Source organism: Neofelis nebulosa, chromosome 9, assembly GCF_028018385.1.
Source record: "Neofelis nebulosa isolate mNeoNeb1 chromosome 9, mNeoNeb1.pri, whole genome shotgun sequence".
In the NCBI taxonomy this organism is placed as follows: Eukaryota; Metazoa; Chordata; class Mammalia; order Carnivora; family Felidae; genus Neofelis; species Neofelis nebulosa.
In genome coordinates this window covers 32,114,063-32,139,814 of record NC_080790.1, presented here as the reverse complement: position 1 = coordinate 32,139,814, position 25,752 = coordinate 32,114,063, and the positions used below count along the sequence as shown (strand labels likewise).

General features: G+C 38.1%; 1 protein-coding gene and 1 non-coding gene across 4 annotated transcripts in view; one reads left to right on the top strand and one right to left on the bottom strand.

The window, feature by feature from the left end:
* SOS1 (SOS Ras/Rac guanine nucleotide exchange factor 1) overlaps positions 1 to 25,752 on the top strand; it is a 148,933-nt gene that overhangs the window by 40,573 nt on the left and 82,608 nt on the right. The window lies entirely within an intron of this gene.
* On the bottom strand, positions 24,490 to 24,594 carry LOC131486406 (U6 spliceosomal RNA). Its single transcript, XR_009249317.1, has one exon. It is a non-coding gene; the product is annotated as a U6 spliceosomal RNA (small nuclear RNA).

The window sequence follows — 25,752 nt, the reverse complement described above, 5'->3', positions numbered from 1 at the left end:
GAATGAACTTATATAACATATTTGAGTTTATTATTTAATCTGTGTTGTGACATAATCTTGGTTGTGATGGAGGTATTATCCTCAGATTATGGAGTAGGAAAACTAAGAAGTTAAATCTCTTGTCTAGTCATATAGCTACTAAAAGAATCAAGATTAAAAAAAAATTTTTTTTAATGTTTTATTATTTTTGAGAGAGACAGAGAGAGACAGAGCATGAGCAGGGAAGGGGCAGAGAGAAAGAGAGAGGGAGATACAGAACCTGAAGCAGGCTCCAGGCTCCAAGCTGTCAGCACAGAGCCTGACGTGGGGCTTGAATCCACAGACTGCGAGATCATGTCCTGAGCCCAAATCAGGCGCTTAACCAACTGAGCCACCCAGGCACCCCAGGAATCAAGATTTTAATTCAGATCTTAATTATTCACATATATTGAGAATGGCCTGTATCAATCTTTATTATCTGTATAGTGGAGAAAATACTGCCTATCTTGCAAGATTGTTTGAAGATTAAAGAAAAGGTGTAAGAAGTTTCCTGTTACTGTAAGAGTTTTAGCAAACCTTTCGTTAAATGTTAATTTTAAAAATGCATTTATTTTAAAAATTAAAGTATTTCTGCAGTAAGTGATTTTTTGAGATCTTTGTATATGCTTAGAGCCACTTCTTTTTTAAAGTTCCGTTTTGGGGCGCCTGGGTGGCGCAGTCGGTTAAGCGTCCGACTTCAGCCAGGTCACGATCTCGCGGTCCGTGAGTTCGAGCCCCGCGTCAGGCTCTGGGCTGGGCTGATGGCCCAGAGCCTGGAGCCCGTTTCCGATTCTGTGTCTCCCTCTCTCTCTGACCCTTCCCCGTTCATGCTATGTCTCTCTCTGTCCCAAAAATAAAAAAAAGTTGAAAAAAAAAAAAATTAAAAAAAAAAAAAAATAAAGTTCCGTTTTACCAAAGAAGTAATAGTGCTTCATAAGAGTTCTGAAGTTATAACAGAACTTTGATATTTAGAAGTAAATTGTCATATTCATTTTAAACTTTAATTGGAGAATTGAGTGGTATGCAGTTTTTCTTGAATGCCTAGTTTGAAGAGACTATTTTTACAACTAATTAAGAGCTTCCAAGTGGGTTTAAATTTGTCTTTTAAAGAGATTTTATTTAAAAATTTCATAAGTCTTTTCTTTTGAGGCATACTTTGAGTTTTTGGTAAAAATTCATTTCAAGTTTTAAATATATCACCTGCCTCTCTTGCCTCAAAAAGGTATAATTTGTCAGTAGATATTAAGGTATAAATATATGGACTTTGCTGTTTTTAAAAGTTCTGATATAAATAGAATGTGAATGCATGTTGTGAAAACACAAGGAAGGGAATATTTAAGAGAATATATACAAGCAGTAGTGAGGAAGAGGTCTGCTGGGCCACGCTGGAGAATTATGAAGTGTTGGGGATTTAATTTTTATCCAGGAAAATTTATAGTAGGCCAAGTGGTCCGGTTGCACCTGGTAGACTATGAAGAAGTAGGGAAAAGGTGTGCTTTAGATCACTGGTTCTCAACCCGTAGTGATTTTACTCCTACCCGCAGGGGACATTTGGCAATTTCTGGTGACATTTTTGGTGGTCACAACTGGCCAGCACAGGGTTGCTGATGACATCTAATTAATGACATCAAACCTGGTTAGAGGCTGCTAAGTACCTTAAAATACACAGGACAGCCCCCTACAAAAGAGAATTATTTGGCTCAAGATATCAGTAGTGCTAAGGCTGAAAACTCCTGCTTTAGATCCAGAATGGCTGGTCCAAAATGGAGTAGGGCTGATAAAGTCATCTTAAACTAGGCAGTTAGAAAAAAAAAGCAAAGAACAGATACTGTTTACATCAGCACCCCAAAATTGAAATACTTAGATATAAAGCTAACAATATGTATATATAAATAAATCTGTATAAGGAAAACTACATAACTCTGATGAAAGGAATCAAAGAACTAAGTAAATGGAGACATAGTTCATGTTCATAGATAGGAGCTCTCAATATTGTCAAGGTGTCAGTTCTTCTCAATTTGATCTATAGATTCAGTGCAATATCAATCAGAATTATCCCAGCAAGTTAGTTTGTGGATATTCACAAACTGATTTGAAAAGCAGGGGTACCAGTCAGTTAAGTGTCCGACTCTTGATTTCACCTCAGGTCATGATCTCACAGTTTGTGGGATTGAGCCTTGCATTGGGCTCTGCACTGACAGCACAGAGCCTGCTTGGGATTCTCTCTCCCTGCCTCTCTCTCAAAATTAATAAATGAAGTTTAAAGAAAATGGTCAAAATCTAGAACACTAAATGGTGGCAAGGATGTGGAGCAACAGGAAACTCCCATTCATTGCTAGTGGGAATGCAAAATGGTTTAGCCATTTTATTTATTTATTTTTTAATTTTTTAAATTTTTTTTAATTTTATTTTTTATTTTTTTTTTAAAAAAGTTTTATTTAATTTTGAGAGAGACAGAGACCGAGTGTGAACAGGGTAGGGGCAGAGAGAGGGAGACACAGAATCCGAAACAGGCTCCAGGCTCTGAGCTATCAGCCCAGAGCCCGACGCGGGGCTCGAACTCACAAGCCATGAGATCGTGACCTGAGCCGAAGTTGGACGCTCAACCGACTGAGCCACCCAGGTGCCCCGGTTTAGCCATTTTAAAAATTAGTTTGGTGATTTCTTACAAAACTGAATATACTCTTACCATATGATCCATCAATCACACTTCTTAGAATTTACCCAAAGTAATTGAAAACTTACATCCATGCACAAAACCCACACATGGATTTTATAGCAGTTTTATTCGTAATTGGCAAAACTTAGAAGTAACCAAGACTTCTTTCAGTAGGTGAATGGATAAACTGTGGTATATCCAGACAATGGACTATTATTCAGTGCTAAAAAGAAATGGGCTAACAAGCTATGAAAAGCTATAGAGGACTTTAAATGCATGTTGTTAAGTGAACGAAGCTGATCTGAAAAGGCTACCTACGCTACAACTCCAAACTATATGTCATTCTAGAAAAGGCAAAACTCTGGAGACAGCAAAAAGATCAGGGCTTGGGTGGGAGGGGAAAATGAAGAGAGTACAGAGAATTTTTAGGGCATTGAAACTACTTCCTGTGATACTATAATGGTGTATACCTGTCCTTATACATTTGTCAAAACCCATACAACACCAATAGTGAACTCTAATGTAAACTAAAGATGTTGGGTGATAATGCTGTGTCAGTGCAGATTCATCAGTTGTAGTAAATGTACCACTCTGGTGGGGATTTAGGCTCCGGGCTCTGAGCTGTCAGCACAGAGCCTGACGTGGGGCTTGAACTCACAAGCTGTGAGGTCGTGACTTGAGCTGAAGTCAAAGGGAGGCTATGCAGAGGGTATGTGGGAAATCTCTGTACCTTCTGCTCAATTTTGCCATGAACTTAAAACTGCCATAAGAAATAGTCTTTAAGAAAAAGATTAGGTGTGGGTGCCTGGGTGGCTCAGTTGGTTAAGAATCTGACTTCGGTTCAGGTCGTGATCTCTCAGTTCGTGAGTTAGAGTCCCATATTGTGTGAGCTGGAGCCCCGATTCAGGTGAATGTGAGCCTCGCTCGCGCTCTCTCTCTCTCTCTCTTTCTCTCTCCCCCCCCCCCTTGTGGGATTCTCTCTCTCCCCCCTCTCTCTGCCCTCGTTCACTTGTGCCCTGTCTCTCTCAAAAAAAAAAAAAAAAGAAAAGGTTAGGTGTTATCAGTGTTAAAAAAAGGCAATGAAATCAGATCTATGCTGCAACATGGAAGAGCCTTGAAAACATTTTTCTAAGTGAAAGAAGTCGGACACAAAAGGACAAATGTAGGATTCCACTTATATGAGGTACCTAGAGTGGCCAAATTCATAGAGACAGAAAATAGAATAGTGGTTACCAGGGCCTGGGGAAAAGAGGGGATGGAGAGTTATTGTTTAAGGGCTACAGAGTTTCTGTCTGAAATGATGAAAAAGTTTTGGAGATGGATAATGATAATGGTAGTCCAACAATGTGAATGTACTTAGTGCCAAATTGTACACCTAAAAATGGTTAAGTGGTAAGTTTATTTTACCACAGTTAAAAAAAAAGAAGCATGTTCCTTCTTCACCCCAGGCATACTGAACCACAGTCTCTGGGGATGAGACTCAGAAGGCTGCATTTAAAAAAAAATTTTTTTTCAGATAATTGTTATGCATAGTTTAGGTTAAGAATCACTAATATTTGGGATTATATTTGGGACGCTCAACTGACTGAGTCACCCAGGTGGCCCTGTTAGTATATATTTTTAAAGAGAAACTATCAGATTGATGATGAATTCAAGTACATATAATCTTCATCTATGGTTTTTATGTTCATTTGTTAAAATTTGTACCTCGCTGCATGTGGTGATATGAATAATGACTACTCCTAAGCATTTAGCATTGTATTTTAAAAAATAATTTTTTTTAACGTTTATTTATTTTTGAGACAGAGACAGAGTATGAACGGGGGAGGTTCAGAGAGAGAGGGAGACACAGAATCTGAAACAGGCTCCAGGCTCTGAGCTGTCAGCACAGAGCCCGATGTGAGGCTCACACTCACGGACTGCGAGATCATGACCTGAGCTGAAGTCGGACACTTAACTGACTGAGCCACCCAGGTGCCCCTGGCATTGTATTTTTTAAGGTGCTTTTGGATAATATGATTTTATTTGATCATTACGGTATCCTGAGGAGATGGGTAATGATATTGCCATTTTCAGGTGAGAAACTTGAGATTTTAGGAAATTTAATGTCTTGCCTAAGATCACACATACAGGTAAGGTCAGACCTCCAAGATACGCATTCTGACAACTGTTATTTCCTGTATTGGCAGTCTCCAAGAAAATAGCAGATCTTGTTTGTTATTACAAAGATCCCATGGATTTAATTGTTTTGTGATTGAAAAGTGTGAACTTGTTAAACAAATCATAACACTTTATTTTGCAGACAAGACTTTATGATTTGGCAGCCCTATTATTTTTGCCATGTTGGCAATGCTTAATATTTACAAAACTGAGTTACACTGATTCTATTTAAGGAAGTATTTTTATGAAGTATAAATATGTGATACTTAATAGATGCTAATTAATGTCAGTTGTCAGGAAATCTGAAGCAAACCTGTCATTCTGTGACACTGTTTTCTTCTCTTGAATCAAAATGATCTCTACAACCAACCATTTGTGCCTAGTATGCTTTTCTTAAATGTGACTTTTTTTTTTTTTTTTGAGAGAGAGAGAGAGAGAGAGAGAGTGAGTGAGTGAGTGAGGGGTGGGGAGTGGAGAGGGAAAGAGGAAGAAAGAGAATCCTAAGCAGTCTCCACACTCAGTGTGGAGTCTGAGGTAGGGCTTGATCCTACGACCTGAAATCAAGAGTCAGATGCTCAACTGGGTGAGCCGCCCAGGCACCCCAAATACAACTGTTCTTTCTGAGCTTCCCTTTGAAGAATGTATTTGTCACAGTTGAGCCGAGGAGTCAGTCGATTCTGCTCTTTTCCAGGGACATTCAGCCACATTCTAGAATAGTGCAAAATTGGAGGGGAAAGCCACTTCTAACATTCCTGTTTTATACATACCCTCTGTAGTCTTACTGTCTACCATCATGGAATTGATTGGGGAACAGCGCCCCTTACAGGGTTACGGTCTTCAAAACATTGAAATACTTCCAGTTTCTTCCCGGTAGTATGGGATGTCTAGGAGAAAAAAAAAAAGTTTCATCTGGTTTCCTGTGGCATTATTATTTTATGGTCATTTAATATCTAACCACTTCTTGCTGTTTTGATAGGATAGAGGCATTGCATGATTGAAATTATTAAAAATACAATTCCAGACTTGTTTACCTGTACATGAAACTGATCATTTGCTAACTTCATGTCTCAAAGATATCTCAAGCATAATGAAGTCCAGAACTAAACTCTTAATCTCCTTGTTCCCCTTCCCCTGTAGTAAAACATCTGTTCTTCTTACAGTATTCTTTATTTTAGTAAATGCATCTGCATCTGGTGCATCTGGCCAGTGATCTGGGCCCTACCAAACCATCTCTAATGTTAGCTCCTTTACTCTCCCTTTTGTGTCTGTTCATGCTGTTCCCTTTACCCTATCACTTCATTCGTCCACTTTTCACCTAAATTCTACTCTTCACCCTTCAAGTTTCAGCCTTACTCCTCCTTTCCAGAACCCTAGGTTAACGTAGGCTCCTATTTAAGTCTCATGGCATCCTTTGTTTTAAAAAGAACAACAGCAGTAGCTACAGCTAACGTTTACTAAACACTGACTGGTACATAATATTATAGGAGGGGTTAAGTGATTTGCTTGGGGTTACACCCTGATCATTGAAAGAACCAAAATTTGAAACTGGATGGTTTAGCCCACGCTTACCCTCTTCACTACTTTGCCTCTTACGTAGTTGTTTTTGTGATGATCTGTTTAATGTCTTGTTCTCCTTCTGTATTTCTAAGCTCTGTGAGGGCAGGGACTGTGTCTATTTTGTGTCCTAGTATCTCACACAATATGTGGTGAACACATGCCTGTGTGCATGTATCTTATTTGGGATATAACCTCTTTTACTCAAAGTCTGAAAATGGATAACATTTATAAGTGGAATTCACAGATGACATTGACTATTTTACCTTCTCGGAGTGGAAGTATCTATAAATGCAAAGAAATCTATTTAATTCATCTAGTAAACCAGTTTGCTCTGTTAGTGATTATATGTCAAGGAACCTGATCTATTTGGGAAAGTTTGCATTTGAAAAAGCTTTTCCCTCTGCTTCTATGCCTTTTATTCACTAGATTTTAGAATATTATATTACACTTAGAAGTTAGGGGCAATTAGTTGTGAATCTTACCAAAACAATGTTCAAGTCACAAACTGTTATCTGTTGGTATTTTTAGGAAAACTACCAAAAAATAGACAATAGATACACATGTATTATGAATGGTTACTCCAGCTTTAAAGACGCCTCTTTGAATGGGATTCAGACTTCAGATAGGAGAGGGTGTATGGGAGCACTGTGGGGAAAAACTGGGAATTTTATAAAGAGCTCCTACTTGTGTCAGGACACCACTGATAAGGACTTTCTGTCACATTTGGAAGGCTCTTGAGTATGAAGATTAAGAAAATGCTTGAAAAAAAAAAAGAAAATGCTTGAAGTACTAAAAAACCATCAGATGGCTTTCTCAAATCAGTTTTTTGTTTTATTGGTGGGAACTCTGTTATCACAAAAAGCAATAAAAAATTTGTTTTGGAAAGTCATACTTATTGTTTTTAAAGCAAAACAAATGCAAGATGATATGAACTTGGCACTTGACACGTTTGGATTTTGACTTGTATAGTTATTTTCTGTGGGAAATGACTTCAAATACTGTCTTTCTCATGGCTAATGTACACACAGCAGAAAAGCAATCATGAAAATTTTTATTTAAATGAACACTAAATAAAATGAAAAAAATTAATTAAATTTATATTTTACTTTATATCTACACACATACATAAAATGTTACAAAAATGCATAAATATGGCACAATTATTTTCAGTATAGTTTTCTGGGGGGATAGGGAAAGGGTGATTGGTTCATTTTTCTCCCTTTTTTTGTCCTTTCCATCCATATCCCTGCCAGAATCCTCTAACCCATGTTAATAACCTAGCTTATATTTGTCCATATTGTCAATGTCATCTACAAATATATGTTTATAATATATGGTACATACACACGTGTGTACATGGGTTTTTGAGCATTCCCTGTACTTTTTTTGTTTTTAATGTTTGTTTATTTTTGGGAGAGAGAGAAAGAGCATGAGCAGGGGAGGGACAGTGAACAAGGGAGACACAGGATCTGAAGCAGGCTCCAGGCTCTGAGCCGTCAGCACAGAGTCCGATGCGGGGCTCGAACTCACAAGCTGTGAGATCATGACCTGAGCTGAAGTTGGACGCTTAACCTACTGAGCCACCCAGGCGCCCCCCATTCCCTGTACTTTTAATTTTTGTCTTAAAAATACCTTGTGGAAGTCTGTCAAATGGCATAGCTCTAGTGCTTTTTAACGGATACATGGTTGTATTAGTCTGCCAGGGCTGCCATAACAAATTGGGTGTCTCAACAGAAATTTACTTCATTATAACTCTGGAGGCTGTAAGTCTGAGATCAAGGTTTTGGCAGGGTTGATTTCTTCTGAGGCCTCTCTCCTTGCTTGTAGATGGCCATCTTCTCCCTGTGTCTTCCCATGGTCTCTCCTCTCTGTATATATGTGTCCAGATTTCCTTTTGTTATAAGAACACCAGTCAGATTGGATTTGGGCCTACCCTAATGACCTCATTTTTAACTTAATTACCTCTAAAGATCCTATCGCCAAATATAGTCACATTCTGAAGTACTGGGAATTAGGCCTTCAACATATGCATTTTTAGGACACAATTCAGCCCAACAACAACAGTGTCCTGCAAAGCATGTTTAACTCATAATGATATAGCTAATACTATATAGAATTTAGCAATGTGATTCATCCATTCATTTCATAAGTACTCTGTGAACTCTTGTTCCTCTGATTTATCCTAATATGGGTAGGGACAGTGGCTTCTGGAAGAGAATGCAAGGAGTGGAATTAACAGGTGACATGATAGTTACAATAGTGTAGATAGGATACAGGCCTGGCTGTGTTGGGGGGAGAGATGATTTCTGGATTAACCACCAGTTATGTGCTTACATGATACATTCATTAGTTGTGTGTAAGTAGAGTGTTTTTTGTACTTTGAGTAATTAGACGTTCAATTCATACAAAAGCTTAGATGTACTAAAAAAGACTCTCATATGTATTGTAGTTACATCTATAGTTTCCTTTTTACTTACATATACTTGATGTCTCATTTCAGTGGATTGAGGTTCAAAATAAGATCCTATTTTTGAAAAAGCACATGGCTGGAGCCCTTTTCTTACTAAAATAAAAGCTCAGTGTGAGCAAGGATTGATATATTTTGTTTAATGTTGGATCTCTGACATTTAGAATAATGTCTGGCTACAGAGCAGAGCTTCAATAAATATTTGAGTCCAGGTCGAGGTAGAAAATAACTTTTTCCTTTCTTTTTTAAATGTTATTACCCCTCCGCCATTGATAAATATAAGAAAAGGGACTTACTTAGACTAAACATAAGTCAAGGTTTTAGTCATTACACAGAGTAAAAACTAGAAATATGAATGGTCCATAGCAAACCATCCTTGTGGTTCTTATTAATACACAGACAACCAACTACTTTGTTGAGGTGCTTGAGAAAGTGCTGTTCCGCAGCACAGACGCAGCCCCCAAAAGTGGAGCTGCTGCTTCTTAAAAATTTTTTTCTGTCTCCATTGCTGTGACTCCAGTTACATATATGTTAGACTTAATATTGCCCCCACAGGTCATGGAAGCTCATCATTTTTTTTCAGTCTTTTTTCCCCCTATCTATGCTTCATTTTGGAGAGTTTCTCTTGCTATCACTCTAAGTTCCCTTATATTTTCTTTTGCAATATCCAGTCGGCTCTGTCTTCACTTTCAGATAATATAATTTTATCTCTAGAAGTTTTACTTAAATATCCTTTGTATCTTTTTCCATAGCATGTTCATATTTTTCCTTTACATTATTAGGTATATAGGGTATATTTATATTAGCTGTATTTATTTATGTTTCATCATGACAAGTGTACTCTTTAATCCCCATCCCCTATTTCACCCATTCCCCCCCCTCCACTGCCCCTCTGGTAACCATCAGTTTGTTCTCTGTAGTTAAGAGTCTGTTTCTTTGTTTCTCTTTTTTTTTTTCTTCTTCTTACTTTGCTCATTTGTTTCTTAAATTCTACATTTGAGTTGGGCACCTGGGTGACTCAGTCAGTTAAGCGTCTGACTCTTGATTTTGGCTCAGGTCATGATTTCACGGTTTGTGAGTTCGAGCCCTTCATCAGGTTCTATGCTGACAGTGTGTGGAGCCTGCTTGGTATTCTGTCTCCCTTTCTCTCTGCCTCTCTCCCGCCTGCTCTCTGTATCTCACTCAAAATAAATAAAAATAAACTTAAAAAAAATTCCACATATGAGTGAAATCATGTGGTATTTGTCTTTTTTTTTAATGTTTTATTTTTTTTTTATTGAGAGACAGAGCGTGAGTGGTGGAGGGGCAGAGAGAGAGGGAGATGCAGAATCCAAAGCTCTAAGCTGTCACCACAGAGCCTGATGTGGGGCTTGAGCTCACAAACCGCGAGATCATGACCTGAGCCGAAGTTGGACTCTTAACTGACTGAGCCACCCAGGTGCCCCAGTATTTGTCTTTTTTCTGACTAACTTCACTTAGCATTATACTCTCTAGCTCTATCCATGTTGTTGCCAGTTCAAGATTTCATTCTTTTTTAAAAATGGCTGAGGAGCGCCTGGGCGGCTCAGTCAGTTAAGCATCCCACTCTTCATCTTGGCTCAGGTCATGGTCTCATGGTCATGAGGTTGAGCCCCATGTTGGGCTCCACACTGACAGCACAGAGCCTGCTTGAGATTCTTTCCCTCTCCCTCTGCTCCTCCCTGCACTCTCTCTCTCTCAAAATAAGTAAACGTTAAAAAAACGGCTGAATCATGTTCCATTGTGTATATATACTACATCTTCTTTATCCATTCGTCTATCGATGGACACTCGGGCTGCTTCCATAGTTTGGCTATTGTGAATAATGCTGCAGTAAACACAGGGGTGCGTGTATCCTTTTAATTAGTATTTTTGTATATTTTGGACAAATACCAAGTACTGCAATTGCTGGATCATACAGTAGTTCTATTTTTATCTTTTAGAGGAACCTCCATACTGTTTTCCACAGTGCTACACCAGTTTGCATTCCTACCAACAGTGTAGGAAGGTTGCTTTTTCTCCACATTCTCACCCCCACTTCTTGTTTTTTATGCTTTTGATTTTAGCCGTTCTGACAGGTGTGAGATGGTATCTCTTATTGTAGTTTTGATTTGTGTTTCCCTGATGACGTGTGTGCGTTGAGCATCTTTTCATTGTCTATTTTCAGTGTCTATTGGTCATCTCAATGTCATTTTTGGAGAAATGTCTATGGTCCATTTTTTCTTTTTTTTATGTTATTGTATGTATTCTTGAAAGAGTACACAAGTGGGAAAGGGGCAAAGAGAGAGAGGGAGACACAGAATCTGAAGCAGGCTTCAGGCTATGAGCTGTCCACGCATAGCCCAACATGGGGCTTGAACCCACCCACTGCAAGTTCATGACCTGAGCTGAAGTCGGACGCTTAACCGACTGAGCCACCAGGTGCCCCACTTTTTAATTGGATTATTTGTTTTTTGGTGTTGAGTTGTAGATATTATATATATATATATCTTTTTTTAATTTAATTTTTTTTGAATACTAACCCTTTATCAGCTATGTCATTTGCAAACCCTTTATCAGCTATGTCATCTCCCATTCAATAGGTTGCCTTCTTATTTTGTTGATTGTTTCCTTCACTGTGCAAAAGCTGTTTATTTTGATGCAGTTCCAGTAGTTTTTTTTTGCTTTTGTTTCCCTTGCCATAGGAGACATATCTAGAAAAATGTTGCTATGGCCAATGACAGAGAAATTATTGCCTGTGCTCTCTTCAAGGATTTTTATGGTTTCAGGTCTCACATTTAGGTCTTTAATCCATTTTGTATTATTTTTGTGTATGGTGCAAGAAAATGGTCCAGTTATATTCTTTTGCATGTAGTTGTCCAGTTTGCCCAATACCATTTGTTGAAGAGACTGTCTTTTTCCCATTGTATATTCATTACTCCTTTGTTGAAGAGGAGTTGACTATGTAATTGTAGATTTATGTCTGGGCTTTCTACTCTATTCTGTGCATCTCTGTGTCTATTCTTGTGCCAGTACCATACTGTTTTGATTACTACAGCCTTGTAATACAACTTGAAACTTGGAATTGTGATACCTGTAGTTTTTTTTTTCTTTTTTTAAAAACTTTTAAAAAATGTTTATTTTCGAGAGAGAGAGAGAGAGAGAGCGCGCACAAGTGGAGGAGGGGAAGCGAGAAAGGGAGACATAGAATCCAAAGCAGGCTCTGAGCTGTCAGTACAGAGCCCGAAGTGGAGCTCAAACCCATGAACTGCGACATCATGGCCTAAGCTGAAGTTGGATGCTCAACTGACTGAGCCACCCAGGTGCCCCTGTTTGTTTTCTTTTCAAGATTGCTTTGGCCATTGAAAGTCTTTTGTGGCTCCATACAAATTTTAGGATTGTTTGTTCTAGTTCTGTGAAAAATGCTGTTGGTATTTTGAGAAGGATTGCATTAAATCTGTATGCTTTGAGTAAGATAGACATTTTAACAATTTCTGTTTTTCCAGCCTATGGATGTGGAATGTCTTATTGTTTCTTTGTGTTTTGAATTTCTTTCATCAGCGTTTTATAGTTTTCAGGGTACAGGTCTTTCACCTCTTTGGTTACGTTTATTCCTAGGTATTTTATTGGTTTTGTGCAATTGTAAATGGAATTGTTTTCTTAATTACACCTTATTAGTGTATAGGAATACAACAGATTTCTGTACAGTGATTTTTGTATCCTCTTGCTTTACTGAATTCATTTATCAGTTCTAGTAGTTTTTTTTGGTGCCATCTTTAGGGTTTTCTATATATAGTGTCATGTCGTCTGCAAATTGAGTTTTACTTCTTCCTTACCAATTTGGTTGCCTTTTATTTCTTTATGTTGTCAAATTGCTGCAGCTAGGACTTCTAGTACTGTGTTGAATAAAAGTGGTGAGAATGGACACACTTACCTTGTTCCTGACCTTAGGGAAAAAAAGCTGTAAGTTTTTAACCAGTGAGCATGATGTTTTCGTATGAGGCCTTTATTATGTTGAGGTATTTTCCCTCTAGACCTACTTTGCAGAAAGTTTTTATCATGAATGGATGTTGTACTTTGTCAAATCTTTTTTTCTGTATCTATTGAAATGATCATATGGTTTTTATCCTTTCTCTTTTTGGTGATGTATTGCATTGATTATTTTGCAAATATTGAACCATCCTTGCATCCTGGGAATAAATCCCATATGATCATGGTCTATGATTTCTTTAATGTTTTATTGGATTTGGTTTGCTAAGATTTTGTTGAGAATTTTTGCATCTGTATTCATGAGGCATATTGGCCTGTGGGTTCCTTTTTTTGTGTGTGTGGTGTCATTATCTGGTTTTGGTATCGGGGTGATATTGGCCGCCTAGAATGCATTTGGAAGTTTTCCTTACTTTCCTATTTTTGGAATAGTTTGAGAATAGGTATTAATTCTTTAAATGTTTGGTAGAATATTTCATAATAGTCTGTCATGGTTGTTTGTATTTCTATGGTGTTCGTTATTTCTCCCTCTTTCATTAGTGATTTTATTTATTTGGGTCCTCTTTTTCTTCTTTCTTTCTTTCTTTTCCTTCTTTCTTCTTTTTTTTTTTTTTTTGAGTCTGGCTAGAGGTTTATCAATGTTTTTGATCTTTTCAAAGAACCATCTTCTGGTTTCATTGATCTGTTTATTGTTTTTTTAGTTTCTATGTCATTTATTTCTTCTCTCACCCTTTTCCTTACTTTCATGTTCCTTCCTTTTACTGTCTTGGGGATTTGTTCTTCTTTTTCCAGTTCCTTTAGGTGTAAGGCTAATTTGTTTATTTGAGATTTTTCTTCTTGAGGTAGGCCTAGACTACTGTAAACTTCCTTCTCAGATCCACTTTTGCTGCATACTGGCGATTTTGGAGCATTGTGTTTTCATTTTCATTGTTCCCATTTTCATTTGATTTCTTCTATGACTTTTTGGTTGACCTATTCATTGTATAGTAGCATGTTATTTTATCTCCATGTATTTTTGCTTTTTCCAGATTTTTTTTGTGGTTGATTTCTAGTTTCAGAGTGTCGTGGTCAAAAAAGATGCATGGTGTGTGTGACTGATTATTTTTGAATTTGTGGAGACTTGGTTTGTGGCCTTATACCAGCTATTTTAATTTCTTTGTCTGCTAATTCCATCATCTTTGCCATTTTCTAGGTTTGTTTCAATTGGTTAACTTCTCTTTTGCTTTTGGGTTATTTTTTCCTGCTTCTTTACATGCTGGTAATTTTTTTTTTTTTAAGTTTTTTTTTTTAATGTTTATTTATTTTTGAGACAGAGAGAGACAGAGCACGAACGGGGGAGGGGCAGAGAGAGAGGGAGACACAGAATCGGAAGCAGGCTCCAGGCTCTGAGCCATCAGCCCAGAGCCCAACGCGGGGCTCGAACTCATGGACTCACAGACCGTGAGATCGTGACCTGAGCCGAAGTCGGCTGCTTAACCGACTGAGCCACCCAGGCGCCCCCACGCTGGTAATTTTTTATTGGTTGTCGGGAATTGTGAATTTTACATTGTTGAGTACTGGATTTTGTTATGTTTCTATGAATAGTGTATTTTGTTCTGACAAGTAATTAAGTTATCTGGGATAAGTTTAGTCTTTCTGAGACTTTCTGAGGCTTTGTTAGAGCAGTTCCAAAGCAGACTTTAGTTTTACTACTGAGACCGTATTTTCCTGAGCACTTTGCCTGATACCCTGTGTACTATTAAGAAATCTTTCCAGTCTGGCTGATGGGAGCATGAACAAATCCCAGTTCTGTGTGAGCTCCAGGAGTTGTTTTGTCAACTGTCTTCTGGTGGTTCTTTCGTGGCCTAGGGGCACTTTTTCTCACATATGCATATCAGTATTCAGCCATAGAATTAAGGGTACTCTGCAATCTCTGGAGCTTCCTCCATCTTGGGCAGTCCCCTCCATCCTAGTACCCTACTGCACATATTCTAGCCACCTTGACGTGCATGATTCCTATTTCTTTCTCCTTATCTTGAGATTGCTAGGCTTCTTTTGAGTTTTTGTTCCACACTCTTCCTGCTCAGTGACCTGAACGCTGCCTCCAGGCAGAAGCTGAGCAATTATAGGGCTCACCTCATTTGTTTTTCTTCTCTTTCGGCACTGTAGTTTTGAGCTGCCTGTTTCCCAAATGTCTGAAAATATTTGGTTCATATATTTGGTTTTATAAATTATTTGAAGTGGGAAGGTAATTCTGGGACCTCTTAACTCTATCATGACCAGGGACCTGTTCCTTTTGTTGCAACTGCTGGAGGTGGGTAGGAAAACTGGAAACTGGGGAGGGGACAGGCAGGCATAGTGGTCCCACTTGTCCTAGCTGGCAGTTCAGTACCCTTTCAGCTTTTGCACACTTTTCCATCGCTTTTCTCAATCTACTGTTTATTTCTACTTTCTTCCCAAATGGATTCTAAACCATTATCCTCAAACAAAATGTCTGATTTCAGTATAGTTCCCAGTCTGTGTTCCCAGTCATATTTATCCCTAGTCATTTTATTACATGTGTAATATCCAATTTGGTTAGGAACAGAAAGAAGGAAAACATACTCATCAACCACTAAACCTTTATTAGAAATAAAAGCAAGTCATGGGACATCCATTAGATATATATGGTGTGTCAGTAAGTATGCGTTGTAGGCAATTCATGAAAAAGACACAGTCCGTCCTCTCCAAGAGCTTTCAGTTCATTGAGGGAAACAACTATAGTATACATCAGTGTTGAACTATTAACCAAAAAAAGGTATAATAACTTGGAGAAGGCCTCAGTTAATTCTGATTGGGAGATCAAGTGAATTGATATGATAACAGGGTCACAAAAGGATCATTAGGGTTTCAGTCAGCAAGGTTAAGGGGAGAAGGACAGTCAAGGCAGAGGACAAGCATGAGAAGGCATGGAGGTAAATGTGTTCTGGGAAGCCCACACTCATCCTTTAGATCTCCGCTTAAATATTACTTGATCAGGGGGCGCCTTGGTGGCTCAGTCAGTTAAGTGTCTGACTTCAGCTCAGGTCATGATCTCACAGTTTGTGAGTTCAAGCCCCACATTGGGCTCTGTGCTGATATCTCAGAGCCTGGAGCCTGCTTCGGATTCTGTGTCTCCCTCTCTCTCTGCCCCTCCCATGCTCACACTGTCTCTCTGTCTCTCAAAAATAAACATTTTATATATATATATATATATATATATATATATATATATATATATATATATATATATATATATATATATATATATATTACTTGATCAGAGAGGATGCCCTTGATCTCCAAATCTAAATTTGGGGTGCCTGGATGGCTCAGTTGGTTAAGCATCCGACTTCGGCTCAGGTCATGATCTCACAGTTTGTGAGTTTGAGCCCCACATCAGGCTCTGTGCTGACAGCTCAGAGCCTGGAGCCTACTTCAGATTCTGTCTCCTGCTGTCTCTGCCCTCCCCACTTGTGCTCTGTCTCCCAAAAAAATAAATAAATAAACGTAAAAAAAATTTTTTTTAATCTAAATTAGATTATTCCTGTCCATAAAACTATTTTCTTCATACAGTTTTAATAATTGTTTCATGTTTTTCTCTTTCGCTAATTTGTAAACCGAATGAATACAGGCAGAGCTGTCTTTTCATTGTATTCCCAGTGCCTAGTATTATATCTGAAACATAGCGGGCTCTCAAGAAATATTTCCTGAATGAGTGGATGTGTCAGGCAGTATGCTAGTCTGCCTCATGGGTGTTGAATGTGAAGTGAACCACACACATGTGTCAGTAATTTCTCTTAAGCCTTTATCAACAGAGGTAAAATGTGTTCCTATAAAGGGCGTGAAATAACGAGTAATAAATTTTTTACTCACAATTGGGCTAGTATTTCCTTTACCCTCCATGTTCTGCATCCCTTTTCAAGACTTCTACAGTTGTGTCTCTTCTTTCTTTCTTTGCTAACATTCCCCTAAGAGCAGTCTGAATTTGGGGTCCCCCTGCCCCTCTTTCTCCTCCCATGTACTCCTCTATGGCCTTCCAATTGAGTTTCATTTGGTTGAGTTCCATTTGAGTTGCCATTTGGATTCTGCTCCTGCTACTCGATTCATATTCTCTAAGAGGTCACCACTTATGTGATAATAATTGTTCATTGGTTGGCCTTTTCAAAATATATTGTTTGAGTTTTGCTGTGTTTAAAGCTGATAGACAGTGGTTTTTGTTTTGCCTCATGTCCATCTGCTTGCTGCTTGGATGTAGGTGCTACCAAGATTTCATCCTGTCTTTCACTGCCTATGGTCTACCTTGGGCTGGGAGATTTTATCCACCTCTACTTTGTACTATTTCCTGTGAGTGATTGGGTGAATTCCAGATCCTTGTCTTTGGCCTTAACCTCGTTCTTGAGCTTTAAGACCTAGCTTGATTTCCAGACATTCTTTGGTAAATTTAGAGTAAAATTTGATTATTGCATTAAGTTACCTTTTCTTAAATATTCTTTTTTGGGGTGCCTGGGTGGCTCAGCGTCTGGCTCTTGGTTTTGGCTCAGGTCATGATCTAGCGGCTTCGGGGGTTTGAGCTCCATGTCGGGCTCTGCCCTGGCAGTGCAGAGCCTGCTTGGGATTCTCCCTCTCTCCCTCTCTCTATCTGCCCCTCCCCTGCTTGTGGTGTCTCTGTCTCTCTCAAGATAAACAAACTTAAAAAAAATACTTTCTTTATTCTTTCTTCTTTCATAACATAGATCTCATTTTTCTTTGCCAAAAATGTAAAAGAAAATGAGGGAAAAGACAAACTAACACAAGACAAACTAACACAACCTAAAGCAAGGAATGTAAGTTCTGTGAGGACTAGAACTTTGTTATGCTATTCCCAAATGCCTACCACACCGCCGAGTATATGGGCTGCTCAAAATATTTGTTGCACAGATGAAAGAAATGCAAGGGGAAGGGCATTACAAGAACTAAAACATTCTATCAGGCTAATGTGGTCTATAGTCTTAACTCTGATGTTTATATAGTAGTGTTTATTTTATTTCTCCTGTTCCTGCAGCTTGAATCATATTTCTATTTTCCCATATGAACTGAGATTTTGGACAAGTTTTGTAAAATACCTAACTATCCTATTCCTGGCTACGTAATAGCTGAGGGCTTAAGTCCTTATTTCAAGTTTGATTTACATTACATATTAGATATAAATAACAAAATGGAATAAATTGAACAGTTCATGATATTAGTTAAATTAAGGCGGGTTAACTTTTCTCCCTGGATTAAACATTAAAATTAGAAATAGGATGGTTCTGGGTGAAAATTTCAAACTCAGATTTGAGAAAATATCCCTATTCAGCATCTTTATACCCTGACTTGGGTTGAAAATATGATAAGAAGCTAATAGTGTGTAACAAGGCAAAGAAACCAGGCACCTGTACTTAATTAGTCCAAGACTTGTTTATTCTTAGTACTTTAATTTGTCAGTTTTTTCAACTTTTTGATGTGATGCATTGTATTTTCAAGCTATTTTGTAAGACATTCTCTTTAGGTGGGGAATTTAGGATACAGAGTCACTTCTGGCTCTTTCTTTCCAACACTTAGATTTTACGATTGTATGTGTTTGTGTTTCCTTTCTTCAGCTTTACTATTAACTCTTAACTAGGTATCATTTTCTATATCCTTTTTAATATAACCTAGCAGAGTATTCTTTATGGAGAGAGTTTAATGAATGTTTTTAATAAAAGATTCAGGGGTGTCTGAGTGGCTCAGTTGGCTGGACCTCTGATTCTTGGTTTTGGCTCAGGTCATGATCTTGCAGTTCATGGGTTTGAGCCCTGTGTCGGGGTCTGAGCTGATGACACAGAGCCTGCTTGAAATTCTCAGTTTCCCTGTCTCTCTGCCTCTCTCTCTCTCAAAAATAAGTGAACATTTTTAAAAAATTAAAAGAGTTCTATATTATACTTAGAAGTGGAATTGCTAGATCATAAAGTGTGCTCACGCGTACACACACACACATACACACACATATATATATATATTTGGCTTTACTAGCTATTCTCAAACTTTATTCCAAAAAGGTCATGTTGCTTTATATTTCCACCAGTAGTAAATGAAAATTCCCATTTCTTCATCTCTTCACTAACACTTGATATTCTCAGACTCTTAAATTTTTGTCAGAATAGTAAGACCTGAAATTGTAATTCATAGTTTTAACTTGTTTTGACTTGAATACTTATAAGGTTGAGGCTGAGCACCTCTGTATTATTTATGGGGCAATTGTGTTTCCTCTTCTATGAAATGCTTGTACATGTCTTTCCCCCATTTAAAAAAATGAGGTGTTTTCATTAATACTTAATAGTTCTTTATTTATCCTGGATATTTATCCTTTGTAGATTATATGTGCTTCATTTATTTTTGCCCAGTGTGTCACTTAGCTTTGTACTTTTTGTGTTTGATGAAGCAGTACATTTTTTTTAACATTTATTTTTGAGAGAGAGAGACTGTGTGTGTGTGTGTGTGTGTGTGTGTGTGTGTGTGTGTGTGAGAGAGAGAGAGAGAGAGAGAGAGAGAGAGAGAGAGAGAGAACACAGGGGAGGGACCGAGAGAAAAGAGAGAGAGTCCCAAGCAGGCTCCACACTGTCAGAGCCGAGCCCAACACAGGGCTTGATCTCACAGACTGTGAAATCATGACCGAAGCCAAAGTCAACAGTTGTGTCCTTGACTAACTGAGCCACCCAGGCACCGCAAAGTAGTAGTTCTTAATTTAAGAAATTGAATTATGATTTTTCTTTGTTTTGTACTTTTTGTGTCTTTTCAAAGAAGTTCATTCCTACCTCAAGTTATAAAGATATTCTTCTATACTTTTTGGGGCTGGTGGCAAGAGAGAGCATAAGCAGCAGAGAGGGGCAGAAGGAGATAAAATCTTAAGCAGGCTCCACACTTAGAACAGAGCCCAACTCGGGGCTCTCCCCATGACCCTGAAATCATGACCTGAGCCAAATTCAAGAGTTGGACGCTCAACCAACTAAGCCACCCAGGCGCCCCTCTTCTATGCTTTTTTTTAAAGGTTTCTAAATGTTTTGTTCATCACAATTATGTACTTGATCCATCTTTGATTTTTTTTTATATGGTTTTCTATCTTAGTCCATTCAGTTTCCATAACAGAATACCATCGACTGTGTGGCTTATAAACAACAGAAAGTATTTCTCACAGTTCTGGGGGTTGGGGACTCCAAAAATCAAGGCACTGGCAGATTTGGTTACTGGTAAGGACCTGTAACCTGGTGCATAGATAGCTATTTTTTGTCTGCATCCTCACATGGTGTGAGGGGGCCAGAGAGCTCTCTGTTTTTTATTTATTATTTATTATTACTTTTTATTTCTTTCCTTTGGGAAGTACTGTTTTAATATATCTTTCGGGGCGCCTGGGTGGCGCAGTCGGTTAAGCGTCCGACTTCAGCCAGGTCACGATCTCGCGGTCCGTGAGTTCGAGCCCCGCGTCAGGCTCTGGGCTGATGGCTCGGAGCCTGGAGCCTGTTTCCGATTCTGTGTCTCCCTCTCTCTCTGCCCCTCCCCCGTTCATGCTCTGTCTCTCTCTGTCCCAAAAATAAATAAAAAAAAAAAAATAAAATAAAATAAACATTAATATATCTTTCTCTCCCCACCCCCATTTTCTTAATTTGGATGCTTAGCCCATTCATTTTCATTCTTTCTTTACTTCTAATATAAACATTTAAGGCTTTAAGTTTCCTTGTAATACTGCTTCAGCCACAACCCACATTTAAAAGTAAACCTTTTACTTTAGAATAATTTTATATTTACAGAAAAGTTGCGAACATAATACAGAAAATTCCTGTATACCCCTTACCTAATTTCCCCTTATTAATGCCATATGTCACTGTAGTACGTATGTCACAACTAAGAAATCAACATTATTTGTACGTTATTATTTACTGAATTTCATATCTTATTCACATTTTGCCCGTATGCCCCAGTGTCCTTTTTACAACTTTAGGATCCCACCCAGGATACCACATTACATTTAGTCATCTTGCCTCCCTAGCCTCCTCTGGTCTAAGACAGTTTCTCAGACTTTCCTTGTTCTTGATGACTTTGAGAAGTACTGGTCAGGTTTTTTGCAGTATACACCTCAATTTGGATTTGTCCATTGTTTTTCTCATGGTTAGACTGAGGTCATAGGTTTTTGGTAGGAAAACTACAGAGGTCAAGTGCTATTTTTCCCCAAACGATATCAAAGGCATGTGTTATAAATATGACTTCTCATTTTTGATGTAACCTTGATCACTTGGCCAGGGTAGTGTTTGTTAACTGTATCCATTATAAAGTTTCTCCCTCTCCCCCTTCTTTTACATATTCTATGGAAATGGACTATAACTGTAGAGAACAGTATTAAGTACCCCTCCCCTAACTTGCTTCAGAAGAATATGGAAAATGTAGGGGAGGGCGTAATTTTATAGGTGTGTGTGTGTGTGTGTGTGTGTGTGTGTGTGTGTGTTTCATATATGTGTGTGTGTTCCATATATACATATATATATATATATATATATATGGAAAGAGACAATCTCTATTTAGAACATAAATACATATTTATGTTTCATATATCTATCTGTATCAGTATGGCCGCATACATGTTTGTTTATTTTGTACTTTGGGTTTGGGTTATAATCCAGTACTATATTACTTATTTTCTTGCTCAAATTGTTCTAGCTTTAACCATTGGGAGCTCTTTAATGTTGGCTTCTGTATTACTTTCCCTTTCATTCTTTTCTGCTCCTCCCACTCCCCCCTATGATTTTTTTTTTTACATACCCTACCCTTTTGTTTTTTGAGCACTTCTTTTTTTTTAAATTTTTTTTTTTTAATGTTTATTTCTGAGACAGAGAGAGACAGAGTATGAGTGGGGGAGGGACAGAGAGAGAGGGAGACGCAGACTCAGAAGCAGGCTCCAGGCTCTGAGCTGTCAGCCCAGAGCCCGACGCGGGGCTAGAACTCACAAACCATGAGATCGTGACCTGAGCTGAAGTCGGACACTCAACCGACTGAGACACCCAGGCGCCCCAACACTTCTTTACTTTCTAGCACTACAGCATGCTTTAGGCTCAATTTGTTTATTCCCTTCTCTGACCTAGAATCAGGCATGTTGCCAAGGAACCCTGCTTTCTCTTTTGGAGAATGGTGTTGGAAACCAGGACCAGGGCACTGGATGTGCTCATTGTTACTAAGGTATATGTACCTTTAGGTCCTCTCAGTGGACTGAACTAGGAAATACATGTATTTCATAGTATGTACATAGGCACATACTTTAGGTACATAATGGTAACGTGGGCATATTGTTTTATTTTTGTCATTCTACTTAAGAACATTTGACTTTAGTGCCTATTTTTAAGCCTCATTTTAGGTAGTGGACAGGGTAGGGAACCTAGTTGAAGGTAACCTTGTGATAGTGATATCTTGTCTTTTTACAAAAAGGTCTTTTTACCAAGACCCTTTTTAAGACAAAAATAGTCCTCAAGGCACTATGGTTTGTTTCCAAAGTCCCATAACTGAATTGTTTAGAATGTAGAATAAAATTTCCCTTAACACCAAATATATTAAGTATAGTTTAATTTTTTTTAGCATGGCCTACAGAAATCTTTTATTTTCTATCTCTTGCCCACCTCAGTTCTTACCACCTCCCCATGCTTCCTAATATTCTAATCATACAAAACTGCTTGACATTTCCTAACCTGCAATACATACTCTCATATCTCTTTGCGTTTACCTGTAGTATTCCTTCTAGATTGCCCTTCTCTTTGATTCACTCAGACGATTTTCATTCAGTTTTCAAAAGTCAGCTCAGGTTGTAGATCTTCTATCAATCCCCCCTTAACTGGTCCAGATATATTTAGGACATGAGAGGGAGAGCGAGAGCGTGAGTGGGGGAGAGCAGAGAGAGAGAGAGAATCCAAACAGGCCCCATGTGTCAGGCTCAAACTCATGAACTGTGAGATCATGGCCTAAGCTAAAATCAGGAGTCATACCCTTAATGCACTGAACCACCCAGGTGCCCCTAGGAGTTCGTTCTTCTATGTTAATATTTCTCGAAGTGTGATTTCAGGACCACTTGCAAGAATCGCCTGAGACAGGGGCGCCTGGGTGGCTCAGTTGGTTGAGCGTCCAACTCCAGCTCAGGTCATGATCTCACAGCTCATGAGTTCGAGCCCCATGTCGGGCTCTGTGCTGACAGCTCAGAGCCTGGAGCCTACTTCGGATTCTGTGTCTCCCTCTCTGTCTGCTCCTAACCCACTAGCATTCTGTCTCTCGTCTCTCTCAAAAATAAATAAATATTAAAAAAAAAAAAAAAGGATCTCCTGAGACACTCCTGAGACACTCCTGCATTAAAAATGCAGACCTTGGGGCCCGTCCCCAGACCATGGCAAAGGGAATAGTTGGAGTGGGGTGGATTTGCATTGTTGATAGTCTCTGTAGGCGATGTGCAATATTTTTATGTCCCATTCCGGTGTTTTTAAAGAGTCTTTTTTTTTTTTAAATGTTTACTTTTGAGAGAGAGGGAGAGAGAGAGAGGGAGAGAGGGAACATGCATGCAAGTGGGGGAGGAGCAGAGAGAGGGAAACCAAGGAACCCAAGCAGGCTCCACACTGACAGCAGAGGGGCAGCCCAGTGCAGGGCTCGAACTCAGCCATATTTAAATGAAAAAATTTAAATGTACACAAAGTAGACAGAATGAATATTCATGTGCTCATTACCTAGAGTTAAGAGGTATCTGGATTTTGTCACATTTACTTCATCTACCTTTTTATTTTTCTCCGAAGTATTTGAAAGCAAGTTGAGTTCACCAGAGGTCATTTTTCCCTTACATAACTTCAATGCCACTATCACAGTTATCAAAATTAACAGCAGTTTGTTGGTGCCATCTAATAATACCAGTCAAAATTCAAATTTGTTCATGTGTCTGAAAAGTGTCAGTTTTGCAGTTGGTTTATTGGAATCAAGGTCTTCATATTAAATGTAGTTGTTATGTCTCTTAAATTTCTTTAATATACAGATCCTCCTCTTCCAGTTGACTTATTGCAGGAACTGAATCAGTTGTCCTGCAAGATGTTCAACATTTTGGAGTTCTCTGTTTATTTCCTTGGGGTAATATCTAACTTTTCTTATATCTGTCATAGTTGCTATAAATGGAAGTCAGCTTTAGAAGCTTGATTAGATTTATTTTTAGCTTTTTTGGCAAGAATACTTCACAGGTGGTGCTGTGGCTTCACACTGCATCAAGTCTGGCCCCAATTTTAGTGACGTTAACTAAGATTGATCAGGGGATTCAGGAGGTAACAGCCTGAGCCCTACTTAAAAAGATCATCTCTTTATGTAGTGGTTTCTTTCATCTGTTGGTAATTAGTGTCTGAATTTATGTTGTTCAAGTCGCAAATGGGTGGTTTTCTAACTCTGTTCCTTTTACATTTGTTACCTGGAATCCTTCTATAAGGAACAATTCATCAATGCCAGTTGTTTGGTTTATCCCAGAGTATAGTATAGTTCAGACAGGAAAAGAAGGATGTGTATTAATTCTTTCAGGATAAAGACTTGGTGCCCCACTTATTTCCAATTTGGTATTTTTTGAAACCTCATTTTGACCTCATTGGTTTTTGTAGATTCAATGTATTTCACGAATTTGTATGTCATCCTCGTGCGGGGGCCATGCTAATCTTCTTTGTATCATTTCGATTTTTGGTATATATGCTGCTTGAAGCAAGCACAGATTTCAGTGTGTTTCAGTTAGTTGCAGCTGATTTGGTTTTTGAGGTAGCCCTTTGCCTTTTCATGAGATTCCTGTTTTGTTTTGTTTGTTATGGCCCATTCATCTGAGAGCTTCCTTGCTTTCTGGTACAATAAGACATCCCAGGCTTATATTTTCATTTACAATTTAGATTGAATTAAGAGTTAAATGTGTACGTGTTTTAAAAATTCTGTGCATATCTCCTACTATAGTTGGAAATTTCTTCATATAATATGAGATAGAATTTTTTAGTAACAATATTTACTATAATTTAAAGTTTTTACTGTATGTTAGCTGTATCATTTTTTTCATTGCTTTCATTTTTAAAATTTAATTACATTACAATTTAAGTTATCTTTATTATTTTTGTATATGCATATTTTTGGCCATAGTAGTGGTCTAAAGCTTCTTCTACAGTGTTCACAGGTTCTCAGATATTTTGTTTATTTTTGCTCACACGACAAAGTATGTGATAAGTAGTCTTAAATAATTTTTACTTATTTCAGTTAATTTATTGTAACCATTTTCATCTAACATTAGTAAAGGGGAAGAATCTTGGAAATTGGGACTAAGTTATTTGTAAATATTCTTTAAGTCCTCTTTACTTCCTGTAGTTATGACAGCTAGTAAGTTAATAAGTAAATATATCTCTATGGTAAATACCCAGTAGTTAGGTTGTTTTGCTACTTGAGTATTTGAAACACTGTTTGGGTAAATAATTCTCCACAACCAAAAAAATAAAGTACAATAAAAATTTCAAAACCACTTAAAAAAAAACAGTTTCAGTTTTGTTTCACTACATGTAATACAAAAACCTTAAATTGAGGTGTTAAACTGAATTTCTTCTCTTTTCTGCAAAGTATTAGCCTATTCTAATATTTCCTATCCTGGTTAAGTTAGTGGTTCTGATTGTTGCCCCCATTCTCCTCCAAAATAGTTATCCAAACACACCTCCTCACTTTCCCACCTCCCACGGTTTCTCCCTCTGTTCAGGCATCCACGGTTTCTTTTTCCAGACCTTGCAGCATCCGTCCAATTAGTTTTGCTTCCTTCAACCTCATCTTCCTTTAACTCATTCTTAATACTGATACCAGAAAGATTCTTAAGCAAAGGGATCTAATTATGTCAATGTCT